This window comes from Natrix helvetica, assembly GCF_964273705.1.
Source record: "Natrix helvetica genome assembly, chromosome: 3".
NCBI lineage: Eukaryota > Metazoa > Chordata > Lepidosauria > Squamata > Natricidae > Natrix > Natrix helvetica.
In genome coordinates this window covers 83,271,800-83,281,210 of record NC_138549.1, presented here as the reverse complement: position 1 = coordinate 83,281,210, position 9,411 = coordinate 83,271,800, and the positions used below count along the sequence as shown (strand labels likewise).

General features: G+C 44.4%; 1 long non-coding RNA gene across 1 annotated transcript; it reads left to right on the top strand.

The window, feature by feature from the left end:
• The first annotated feature begins 218 nt into the window (after window positions 1-218).
• On the top strand, window positions 219-6,538 carry LOC309390147. The gene is made up of 3 exons (XR_014175074.1): window positions 219-311; window positions 4,728-4,828; window positions 6,447-6,538. It is a non-coding gene; the product is annotated as an uncharacterized lncRNA (long non-coding RNA).
• Window positions 6,539-9,411: the final 2,873 nt, after the last annotated feature.

Sequence of the window (9,411 nt, the reverse complement as noted above, 5' to 3'; positions counted from 1 at the left end):
CGTTCCAGGTTCAACTCAGTACTGACCCCCATTGACTGGGTCGTCAGGAGAAAGATGGGAGGGGAAGGCTCTGCTCCTCTCGTGCCCTTTGCAATTGTTTGCACCTTGAGGGAAGTAAGACAGGAAGGAATGGCTTCAACAGTCACCCTGTAAGTCACCCTGGGATTTGACTTTCATATCCACCTCATGTATGCCCTAAAAATAAACTTTTCTGTTCCAGACACCAGTGTTGCTCCATTGATGCTCACTCTGGTTAGGTTCCTTCCAGTGTCTACAGACCGTCAAGTTTCTCCCTTCCCACAAAAATTTTGGTAGGTAGAACCTGGTTATTTCTTCTTGGCCCTTTGGCTGTTGTTATGGGATTCCAGAATACCAGCTAATTCAGTAACCTGGATAAGCAGGGTGTACAAATATGGCCACACAGAGAAAATTAAGCCATACTTGTGTTTGTCTGGTTTTGTTTAGGTGCCTGAACTGAACCACGGTGGTTTAGTGTTACACACACACACACATACACACGAGATGGTATTCTATTTTCTTCACTACTGGTTCAGTCGCGGGAGCGTGTGCGCCTGGGCATGTACTCTGGGAATTGCTTTCCCAATAGATCTGGGGTTAGTGGTCAGGTTGTGGAAGGGGATCATAAGTAGCCTGAGAAGGTGGCTCAGTGGCTAAGATGCTGAGCTTGTTGATCAGAAAGGTTGGCAGTTCGGCAGTTCAAATCCCTAGTATAGGTCTCCCGGGCGAGCAGGGGGTTGGACTAGATGACCTCCAAGATCCCTTCCAACTCTGTTACTGTTACTGAATGCATCACCAATAGAGATGCTCAAGAAGGCTTAACCCAAAGCAGAGGGCTTTGCTACCTGTGCTGCAGAAGCCAAACTGGCCACTTCATGGTGCTGTTGTCTCATGAGTGAAATCAATTAAAGCTTTCCCTCTGTCTCTTATCTGTCTAGCATAGTGTTCCTCAACCTTGCTAATTTTAAAATGTGTGGATTTCAACCCTCAGAATTCTCAACAAGGGGGACTTCAACACCCAGAAGTTTGAGAAACACTGAAGAGGCCTCTGAGTTTTAGGGCCTGAAGAAAAGTTAAGGGGAACCCATGATCTTTCTTAGTCTCTGATTTCACTATCAATCTGCTCTTACACGTAAGAAGTTTTTTCTAATCTTTCAGCAGAAGCTGCCTTCATATAATTAAAACCATTATTCCATGACCTGCACTCTGAAATGAAAGGGAAAAAAAACTTTTGGACATCTTCTGCATGACCACCTTTCTGTTCCATCTTCAAATAAGATGGGTCTTCTGTTCTGAAGGCTAAGCCTGGTCCCAAGCCATGGACGCTTGTTAAATAGGGCCCAATGTTGAAATTGTCAAGATCCTTCTGAATCTTGAGCCTTTCTTCTGGAATGTTGGCTGTTCCTGTCAACTTGGTATTGTCTGCAAATTTGATGCGTCCCCCATCTAGCCCCTCATCCAAATCATTGATGAAGATATTGAAGAGCACCGAGCCTAAGCCTTGAGGTAGCCCACTGCATACTTACGTCCAATAGATTCTTATGGATTACTTGTGGTTTCTTAGGGATTATAGATTCTAAGGGATTATTAACAGGTTTGTGGGGATTCATAGTATATTGTTAGGGATTAACGTGATGATAAAATGCACTTATTTATCCACTTTTATTGCATCTGTAGACTGAAACCCCATTTCAAGTCACTCAGTGTTTCTGGAAAAGTCTCTACAGGATCATTATGAGGACTATTTTCAGCATGTGTCGGATGATGTTCAGATTCACTCGGAATCGGATTCTGGCTAGGTAGATTCTATGGAATTGACTGAGGTAGAGTCTTGCTTGATTATTTGAGGAGAGTTTGATCCTGTTGATCTCAACGACATGGTTCTTAGAGCTTTGACTGCTACCATCAACTTAGAGCCATGTGCCTTCTGGTTGGTTAATGTCTCCCTCACCCCACCAAACAAATGTAGTTGAACCCAGACAGGTGTTGAATGCCTTGAAGGGGATAGTGCTGCCCGCTACAAAGGAAACAGAGGTTCATCTTTCCTCAAGAGGTGAATCCCTGGATCCAGCAGTTCTGAACAATTTGTATGCAGTTTACAACCTTCCCATTTAAGGTGTTGAAAAAGTGATAGACTCACAGTCTCAAAAGACGCAGGAGGGAATGGATCACCAGGACCCTTTTCAGTATGGGTCCAGTTTGGTATTTAGTACTAAGACAGCATTAGTTGTTTCTAGATGATCTCTGGCTGGCCAGGGATTAGAGTGGTGCCTTCCTCTCGGCCCTTCTTGATTTCCTATTAGTTTTCAATACTATTGATTGAATCAGCTTGAAGGTAGAAAGTGCAGGGAATTCGAATGACTGACTGACTGACTGAATGAATGAATAGCAAGCAAGGAATTCAATAAGCACACAAATATATACGTCTGTAACATTGGTATAACAATAGCATTTCTCCACTTACTCTGTTTCCCTGAAAATAAGACCTCACTGGATAAAAGCCAAAACCGGGCTTTTGAGTGCATGTGCTAAAATAAGCCCTCCCCAAAAATATTGCAACAGAGCAGCAGCCATGAGGTGACCACGCTCACTGCCTCATGCACCTCTAAAAATAATAACACCTCCTCAGAAATAAGGCCAAGCGCTTATTTCAGGGGTAAAAAGAAAATAAGACCCTGCCTTATTTTCGGAGAAACACGGTATTCTGATACTGTCTTAAATAGTCTCAAGGAATGTAGATACATTCCTTCATCCTAGTAGCTTCAAATCTCATCAAGCCTGTACCTGGATGACCTGAATATGGTTAAAGGAGCAATATAATATCTCACATTTTAAAAACTTGTTATATAATATCTGATAGAAATTGCTTTGCAATTAAAGCAAAGAACCTGGCCATTTAAAATTGTTTTTTTAAATGAAGCTGAATAACAAATATGATTCATTATATTGAGCACATTTTCTGCCGTGAGGCAAGTGTGAACACGTTTGCCTTGCAGTAACAGCAGTCAGGCGGCAGAATCGCTTCACTACGTGTGTTAAAACAGAAACTGGAGAACCATCGGTCAGGGATGCTTTAATTTTGATTCTGTCTAGAGCAGGGAATTGGATTCAAAGGCCCGGAGGGCCCTTTCTGACTCCATAGGTCTGTGCTTCAGGTTACATTGGTCAAAAATCAAAATCTGTCTTTTTTAAAGATTAGACGGCTATAGAAAAACTCAATAACAATTGCATGATATTCAGATAATTCTATTTCTACATCTTGTTGATTATTTTAAAAAGAAAAACTGCTACAAGTCAATCTTAAACATTTGATGAACATGAGGACTAGGGAGCTTAAGCATCATTCTGAGGGACGCAGGGGCTCAGTAGCTAAGACGCTGAGCTTGTCGATCAGAAGGTTGGCAGTTCAGCGGTTCGAATCCCTAGTGCTGCGTAACAGAGTGAGCTCCCATTACTCGTCCCAGTTTCTGCCAACATAGCAGTTCGAAAGCATGTAAAAATGCAAGTAGAAAAATAGGGACCCCTTTGGTGGGAGGGGAACAGTGTTCCGGGCGCCTTCAGTGTTTAGTCATGCCGGCCACATGACCACGGAGATGTCGTCAGACAGCGCTGGCTCTTCAGCTTTGAAACGGAGATGAGCACTGGCCTCTAGAGTCAGGAACGACTAGCACATATGTGCGAGAGGAACCTTTACCTTTGCCAAAACAAATGATGTTTTATCAAAACTTATATTGATTCATAGTTAGCATCAAGTGTGTCAGCAGATCCCAAGGAGACTGTTAGGGGACATTAATCTTCCCTATGATTGAAATCAGCCTATAAGTTGGCAGAGTGAGCCCTTCTTGATACCTTTCTCTTCTAATGAGCATAGCGTATTGTTTACATCTGACTTACAGGTCGTCCTCGACCTATGGCCACAATTGGTACTGGCATTTCAATCACTGAGCCAGGGGATTGTTAAGTGAATCATGCCCAATTTTATAACCTTCCTGGCTGTGATCTTTAAGCAAATCATGAAGCTGTTAAGCAAATCTGGCTTCTTCTGTTTGCTTGTAAGAAGCCACCCGGGAAGGTTGCCAACGGTCATCACATGAACCCAGCATGCTGCAACCATCGTAAATACATACTGGGGGCCAAATGCCTGAATTTTAGTCGTAAGATAAGGACTACCTGTAGTACAGGGGTGAAGTTCGACCAGTTCTATCCAGTTCATGCAAACCCAAAGCGCTGGCAGCGGGAGGCTCCGCCCACCCACCCAGACGTCGTCATGTCCTGTTTTTGAAGCTCTGTGCATGTGCGTAAGGTCACATTTGCAAACCGGTAGCAAAGGTAAGTTGATTTCACCCTTTCTATAGTAGCTGCATTTTGAAAGTAGGGCAAGAACCTACTAAAGCAGGATCATAGTGGCTGAAGTTCAAATGTTTGGTACAGAAGCACTATCAGATTTAAATAAAGACCTTACAGTTCATGTTCCCTGGGATTACTTCTTTACCAATACAGTTCTTGTAGCAATATAGGGGCTTGATACATAGGCAAAATAATGACTCTTTCTCTGTCGGCCGTTGTGCTAGTGAAGATCAAGAAAACAGTATATTTTTGCTTCTTGGAACTGAAATACGTCAGCTGCCAATCACACAAACACTATTGTGGAATGTCCTGATAAGATACTGTAAGATGCTTGCCCATCTTTAATGTCAGCCTTTTCACAGACACTCTCTTATGCCGAGACATCATTGGAGACAACCTGTCTATGTGAATTTTCATGAAAAACGTGACTTGCATGAGAAGAAATGAGCATTACTTATTGGAGGTAAAATCATTCCACTTCCATTGGTGTACTGATTCTCAACATAGATTTAAATTGTCCTCACTAAAATATTTTATTTTCAGACACACTTTAGGGTCCAATCAAAACATTGGGAAAATTATAAGGTCTATTTAGTCATATTAACCTGATGGGTATTAGAAATTCCTTTCCAGATAGAGGTACTGTATGTTTTAGTGTATGTCTTTGGCACACACTATATCAGGGATCTCCACCCACCAGCCTGCAGGGCAGCACTGGTCTATGGCCTGCCAGGAACTGGGCCACGGAAGTGAGCGAAGCCCCAGCTCCGTACACACAGGATCCAGGCAGCAGGCGAAACCATGTCTCCCGCAGTCCATGGAAAAACCCTCTATGGAACTCATCCCTGGTGTCCAAAAATCCTGTCCCTGGAACTTGTCCTTAATGCCCAAAAAATTGGAATAACTTTTTTTTTAAGCGAAGCAATTCAACTTTTAAAATAGGAATGGAACTGGCCAAGTGGATTTTTGTAACTGTACAATGCCTGTTTCAGATTAATTGACCTTATGACACAAAGCACTAATTATTTCATATTTATAGGGTATAATTTGGTATTTTTACTGAAGCATTGTTATATGAATGACTCAGCTAGCAATGAATGTGGCACTTGGGGGGGGGAGAGGGGGGGAATATCAGACAGTTCCACCTAGTTTGCCACAATGAAATTTCCTGTTAGGAAATTGAAAACAATTAACTTCTTTCAGAATATTATTTTAAAGATTAATACTGGTTCTGTTTCTTCCAGTATTTGTTCCCCTGAGTGCTGTCAATAGTTTAATTATTGTGTGCAATTATTCCTGAAGGTGCTATACAATTTTTATCTGAAAACTCATCTGAAATAAAATCAAGTAATAATCAAACTACTTTCCAGAGAACTGCGGAGGGGTTCCTTCTATGGACTGAGATATCCTTTATCTGACCCTCATCTAGTTGCAAATCTTTCTCCTGTCTCATAAGGTCATACTCAAAATTCACATGATGAACCTCTCCAAATATTCCCCCCTGCAGCTGTAAAACAATGTGATAGAAGCGGGAAGTAGAGCCTGGGGAGGCCATTTTCGCCCTCCTGGAGGCTCGAGGAAAGCCTCCAGAGCCCAAGGAGGGTGAAATCCCCCCCTTGCTGTGGTGCAGGAGCCTGACTAAGCCACGCCCACCATGGCCACGCCCACCCATCAACCGGGCTGAAAACGTGTTGCTAAAATTTTTGAAGCCCAACCCTGGACGTAGGGCAGACTTCAGGGTGAAAGAAGACATGGCCTACTGTCTTACAAGACAGGACAGAGCCATTGGTTATGTCTTCTTCCCAAACACATAAAAAGAATTGAGAATAAATATTTACTATAAATCACAGTCCAGCTATCCAGTGCAGAGCGCCACTGTGGACAACTTCACTTGCATATTTCAAACTTTCCTCATGGTGACTTTCAATCTGATAGCACCTGATTGATAGTGTGCAGAGAGGCAGAACAGATTTCTCCATAATGCATTCTGTTCATTCAACCGGTTATCTGGAAAATCCAGCCCATCAGCCCAGTGTTGAAAGGTTGCTCAAATTTCCATCTTCTGGTTTTCTTCACTTCAGGAACCCCGGCTTTCACCCAAGAGTTGGGAGGGCAGTTTTAAGTTTGTACGTAGGACAGAGAAGGGAAAACCTGAAGGCCGAAAAATAGCAGTGCAAGTAACTACCCAAAGAGAACTTATGCAGTTCTCTAAATATTACTTTTGATCTTTGGCCTAGGGAAGCAGAGCAATTATATTCTTAAAAGCTGACGTGAAGTTGATATTATTAAATTAAAATATTAAGGCACCAACATGTTCCCAGAGATCAGTAAGTGATTAATAAAGTCAATTCTTTAAATTAGCTGATAATAATAATAATAATAATAATAATAATAATAATAATAATAATAATAATAATAATAATAATAATAAATTTAAATTTATTAGCCGCTCCCTTTCCAGACAGGACTCGGGGCGGCATACAGTGGAGCATATAAAACATATACAACACATAAACATACATATATACAGGACATACATACACGGAGGAGGTAACAAATTACATCACATTGGACAATTAAAAGTCACCATTAAAAATACCCCAATTGTAAAACACAATTTAAAATTTAAGGTTTTTAAAATTTAAAAGAACTGTCAGGAGGAGTAAGAAAAGTTTACGGTTGAGCCAGGCCAGATAATTGAAAGAGGTGGGTCTTCAGCTGTACATGGAAGGAGCGGAGATCGGAAGTAGTCCTGATGTCACGGGGGAGGTCATTCCACAGGGCTGGGCCCGTCACAGAGAAGGCTCTGCTCCTGGGTGTCGCCCCCCGGCACTGTTTGGTGGACGGCACCCGAAGAAGTCCCTCTCTGTGTGAGCGGATTGGTCGTAGGGATGTATGGGGCAGGATGCGATCCTGCATGTAACTAGGCCCTGTGCCATGAAGCGCTTTAAAGATCATAATCAAAACCTTGAAACGCACTCGGTAGACTACAGGAAGCCAGTGCAGCTCGCGCAGGAGAGGTGTTACAGGGGAGTATCTAGTCCTCCCCATAATCACCCGCGCGGCCGCGTTCTGGACCAACTGCAGTCTCCGAGTGCATCTCAAGGGAAGCCCCATGTAGAGAGCATTGCAGTAGTCCAGGCGAGACGTCACTAGCGCATGGGTGACTGTGCATAGGGCATCCCGGTCCAATAAGGGGCGCAATTGGCGCATCAGGCGGACCTGATGGAACGCCCCCCTAGCCACGGCTGTTACATGGTCATCCATGGACAGCCGGGCATCTAGGAGGACGCCCAAATTGCGCACCTGTTCCATGGGGGCCAGTTGCACGCCCCCGATGGCCAGAGATGGAAGCAACTGGTTGAACCGGGAGGCCGGAAGCCACAGCCACTCCGTCTTGGAAGGGTTGAGTTTTAGTCGGTTGTCATCCATCCAGACCCGTACGGCCTCCAAACACCGGGACATCCTTTCGACGGCCTCATTGGGGTGGTTCGGGGTGGAAATGTATAGCTGAGTATCATCAGCATACAGATGATATCCCACCCCAAAGCCACGGATGATCTCGCCCAGCGGTTTCATGTATGTGTTGAACAGGAGAGGCGAGAGCACCGACCCCTGAGGCACCCCACATGTGAGTGACCTCCGGGTCGATCTCTGCTCCCCTGCCAACACACGTTGCGTCCGGTCAGAGAGGTAGGAGCCAAACCACCGTAAAACGGTGCCCCTGACTCCCAGCCCCTCCAGCCGGTGCAACAGGATACCATGGTCGATGGTATCGAACGCCGCCGAGAGATCTAATAGGACCAGGATAGAGGAACAGCCCCTATCTCTGGCCCTCCAGAGATCATCAACCAATGCGACCAAGGCCGTCTCCGTGCTGTGCCCGGGTCGGAAGCCGGACTGGCGCGGGTCTAGATAATCATTCTCCTCCAGGTGACGTGGGAACTGTTGTGCTACCACACTCTCTACAACCTTCGCTAAAAAAGGAAGGTTGGAGACTGGACGATAATTGACTAGGTCCATTGGGTCCAGGGAAGGCTTCTTGAGCAGGGGCCTCACCACCGCCTCTTTCAAGGCGGTCGGTAGGAGCCCCTCACCCAACGAAGCGTTCACTAGGCCCAGGAGCCAGTCGCGTGTAACCTCCCAGGATGCCAGTACAAGCCAGGAGGGACACGGGTCCAATAAACATGTGGTAGGTCGCAGACGTCCACGCAACCTGTCCAAATCCTCGATGGCAACCGAGTCAAACTCCTCCCAAAGCGATCCCTCAAGACTCGCCGCAGGCGTCTCAGATGGACTACTGAAAGGGGCCCATCCCATCCGGATTTGAGCGACTTTGTCCTGTAGATATTTCCCAAACTCCTCTGCTCTGCCCTGTAAAGGGGCTTCCCGCGGTCTCTCAAACAAGAGGGAGCGAGTCACCCGAAACAGGGCGGCAGGGCGGTTATCTGCGGACGCAATGATCAAGCTGTAAGAACATGGTGTATTTCAAGGTATCTGGAAGTGGGCAATCTATCTGCTCTACACAAAGGATTGAAATTGATTGTGTAATTAAGGCTCATAGAATAGGAAGGGATTTAAAAGTCTAGTTCAACTCCTATTAATAAAAGTAGTTTTCTAACAAATAACTGACCAGCCTTTGTTCAAAGTCTTTTAGCAAAGGACAGCTCATCACTGAGGAAAGGTCATACTATTAGGGAGTTCTCCACAATTTTAAGTTGAACTAGACAACCCATGATCCATGAGTCATGCTTCTTTCCACAAATAATTTAGACAGGGGCCATTTTCCCTCCCATCAAGACTCTCAGCTGAGCCCTAGTGAAGCTGCCTCCTCCTCTTCCTCCTCCTCCTCCTCCTCTCCAATTTGTTTTGCCATTTCTTTACATATTTCAAGCTGGTTCAGAAGTTCTAGAATTCACTCAATAGTAGACAGACAATCACTTCAGTAAGGCAAAGGAAGTAAAATATTAGAAAATCTTTTCTTTTTAATCATATATGAAGTCTACAGCCTTAGCAATAAAATGAAAAGCGAGCTAAGAGAAAAAA